The 3957-nt window shown below is 33.3% G+C and overlaps 1 non-coding gene across 1 annotated transcript; it reads right to left on the bottom strand.

The window, feature by feature from the left end:
- Positions 1–3580: 3580 nt before the first annotated feature.
- LOC127112207 (small nucleolar RNA R71) lies at positions 3581–3687 on the bottom strand. The gene has a single exon (XR_007798649.1). It is a non-coding gene; the product is annotated as a small nucleolar RNA R71 (small nucleolar RNA).
- Positions 3688–3957: the final 270 nt, after the last annotated feature.

The raw sequence follows: 3957 nt of genomic DNA on the forward strand, positions 1-3957 counted from the left end.
TTTTGATACTAAAGTGGAAGAAACTCTTCCTCATCCCCCAATGGAGTAGATGAAGGACAAGAAAGTGTTTATCTTATTTGTTTTAACGGTGGTTCACTCGATCTTAACAATCATCTGTGAGTTCACATCTCAATCTACCGTTAGTTTATTTTTGTTTTTATGCAAACTATCTATTATTTTTTAGACGGTTTATAATGTGAGGTTTCTAGATTAATTTTTCTATAATATTGATTATATTTGATGGCATAGAAAATAAATTTAATAGATATATTTTATCGCTTGAATAAAATATAATCATGATTTTAAATTTTATTATTTTAACTGAATTTTGAACTCTTATTTTAAAATTATAATAATTACAATGTCAAATGTATTTTTTTTTCCAAAAGTTATATCTATATAAAATATAACAAGATAGTAAATAGAAAGAAAAAATTATATATAATTACAAAATGGGTCATCCTAACTAGTGCTATAAAGACACTCTTTAAGAATTTCAAATAAAAAAGTATATTTTTTTAAAATTATTTATTTTAATCTCAAATATATTAAATATATACATTTTAAATATATATATATATATATATATATATATATATATATATATATATATATATATATATATATATATATATATATATATATATATATATATATATAAGTTTTGGGATTTAGAGTGTTACACACAACCCTTAACATAAGAAGAAAGAAGCCAAAAGAAAATTCAAAGGCCTCGTATTACACTTGCAATCCTCCTAACAATGAGAAATGTTGTTCCAAAAAGAGTTATACCAATCTCACAAAAGAGCGTTGGTCGATCCTCCCATAGAAAACTTACTATAATTAACAACCACGACTCATAGTTGTTAGGATAACAAACATCATTGAATTCTCATTAATAGGATTTACTAACATAAATAAAATTTAAAGAAAAAAAAATAAATATTCAGTAGTTCAACCCGAAGAACAGCAAATGCAACCGATTTGACAACTAATAATATCGATGATTGGTGTTGATAGCATTTTTTTAAAATCTCAAATGATCAGAATCAATGCTTTTGATACTGAAGTGGAAGAAACTCTTCCTCATCCTCCAACGGAGTAGATGAAGGACAAGAAATTGTTTATCTTATTTGTTTTAATGGTGGCTCACTCGATCTTAACAATCATCTGTGAGTTCTAATAACATGAAACTATATCACATTTTTAGACTTGATTTAACTAAATTATATCGTTATTTGAGTCAATTTATTTTATATTATTCGATATTACTCGGTAGTTTCTTATTATTTATTTCAGGTATCATTATTTAAAGCACGTGTGAAAAAGAAAGAAGAGGGGTGCAAAAAAGAGGATTTTCTAGGAAAAGCAGCAAGCTGAAGCACCAAAGCCCAGCCCACGTTTGGAACAAAGGAAATGGCTGTCACGACCGCCACACTCACGTGTCGAGCGTCACATCCCAAAACCTAGTGTTACGACCGTAACACATAGTGTGACGGACGTCACACATTTCATCCTATATTCTAGGCTTGACGTGCGTAACAGAGTGGACAGTTTCCCCTAAATTTCCTCCTGCACTCGTTGACGCTTTGAACCACACTGAAGACCAATTCAAGGAAACGGTTATTTGGAGAGGTGAATATAAATAGACCTCACAAAATCCAATTGAAGGGCTCTCTTCTCCGTAGAATTTTTCCAGCACTCTAAATTTTCAAGCATTTTATTTTCTTTTCTTTTCTAGTTTAATTTCCGAAGCATACAATTTATTTTCTCACGATAGTTTCTACACCGGAAACTATTGTGTAATTTTTGCTAGATCTAACCTTACGTCAGATCATAGTATTTTATTTCCTTGTTTTTACTTTCCTATCTGATCGAGAATTGTGAAGAACAAATCCAACCGACTTGTGGTGGAGTGTTCGAGCACCGAAGTGTAGGAGATAAAATCCAGAATTCTAGTATTTTTCCAGGTTCATTAATTAATTGATTTATAGTTTTAATTTACATATGCTTTGTTCCGCTGTTTATATATATTGTTTGTTTGATATGGCCGTATTTATGCATGATTATTGTTTATGCATGTTTAGCATGTCCGGCTAATTAATTTAGATATCGGTATGTAAAGTAAGCGGAATAAAGGAATCAAAATTGAGTTGGTTTAAATTTATTTCAAAATATAGTCACTCTTTTTCTGGTCTCAATTTACAAAGTTAATACCAAGGTTTTCGTACGAGAATAAAAGACATACAGAAGTTAAAATCAATAGAACGACGGTTTGAGTTTTTAACTGGACAGTGTAAATTGAACATTAACTTTAAATCAGGGCGAAAGCAATTTTTAAGGTTAATTGAATTCTAATTATTTTCAAAAATTATTTTTAAAAGTTAAATGTGAGGACGAGAGTTAAGCATTTAAGTTTAATCATATAGTCTAAGTCAACAGAGCGAGAGTTTGAGATGAGGGCGTTTAAACGGTTAGTATTTTCTCAAAAAGAGTTTCTATAGATTCTATTATTTTCAAAAGTGATTTTAGATTTAACGAGATAGTGAGAGCGTACGTTAAAATATAAAGTCATAGTCTAATTCAACAGAGCGAGAGTTTGAGGAAAAGACTTTTAATTAATAGTGTCTACTAAAAAGACTTATTTTAAAATTAAGAAAAAGACCAACGAAGATTTGATTCCCTAATTACGACGAACTACATACTGATATCTATATTATTTGATATTTTATCTAGATCCAAATTTAGTTTTACTTTTCCCCTAATCATTAAAGTATCATCCGCCTTAGCTTTACGCAGTAACCCTAGAAAAATGGTAGATCGATTCATTAAGTCCCTGTGGGATCGATATCTTCTAAAAACTACGCGATTAGACTGTGCACTTGTAGTCAGTACCACCGTTAGACTCATAAAGCCAGCGATCAAGTTTTTGGCGTCGTTGCCGGGGACTTTTATTTAGTCGATATCGTATCTCTTCTGTTACGCTGTAGAGACTAAGGCAATTTTTAATTTTTTCCCTTCTTTTTCGTTGATTTGTATGCCACACACTCGCTCACAAGGCGAGCCGTACTACTTACGAATCAACGATGTTGAACGATATCTCCGATTATTACGACGAATTTGGGAGTATCGTGTTAGAAACAATCTTCCTCCAATCGAAATTCCTGATCTCAAAAATCTCCTTCCTTCGGCGATACCAGCGATGGCCGAACCAGCTCGTGCTCTTCGAGATTACGCTGCTCCATTGCAGGATGAGCCGCATTCGTGTATTTCTCCACCCGCAATCGAAGCAAACAACTTCGAACTTAAACCTTCGCTGTTGCAGGCAGTGCAACAGAATCAATTTTCTGGAAATCCTACCGAGGATCCAAACCTTCATTTATCCGTATTTGTCCAATACGCTGACACTGTTAAAGCTAATGGTGTCACTTCAGAGGCAATTCGACTTCGTCTCTTTCCTTTCTCGTTAAGAGATAAAGCTAGAAGATGGCTTCAGTCTCTTCCTTCCAACTCAGTCACCACATGGAATGAATTGAAGAAAGTCTTTCTTGCCCAATATTTTCCTCCAAGCAAAACAGCTATGTTGAGAGTCCAGATAAATGGATTTAAGCAAAAAGATAACGAGTCTCTTTTCGAAGCATGGGAAAGATACAAGGACATGATGAGACTCTGCCCACACCATGGTTTAGAGGACTGGTTAGTAATTCACACCTTCTACAATGGTCTCTTGTACAACACAAGGTTAACAATAGACGTCGCCGCCGGTGGTGCGCTTATGGATAAACCTTACACCGACGCTTATCAACTTATCGAGAGCATGGCCCAAAATCATTATCAGTGGGGAAGCGACCGAACAATGGTAGAAAAACCTCAAACGAAAGGTTACACTCCTACAAATTGTCAACTCCTAACAGGAATTCAAACAGAGCAGGTGAACTATGCTCAAGGAAATCCTTA

The sequence above is a fragment of the Lathyrus oleraceus genome, unplaced genomic scaffold, assembly GCF_024323335.1.
Source record: "Lathyrus oleraceus cultivar Zhongwan6 unplaced genomic scaffold, CAAS_Psat_ZW6_1.0 chrUn0055, whole genome shotgun sequence".
Lineage (NCBI taxonomy): Eukaryota > Viridiplantae > Streptophyta > Magnoliopsida > Fabales > Fabaceae > Lathyrus > Lathyrus oleraceus.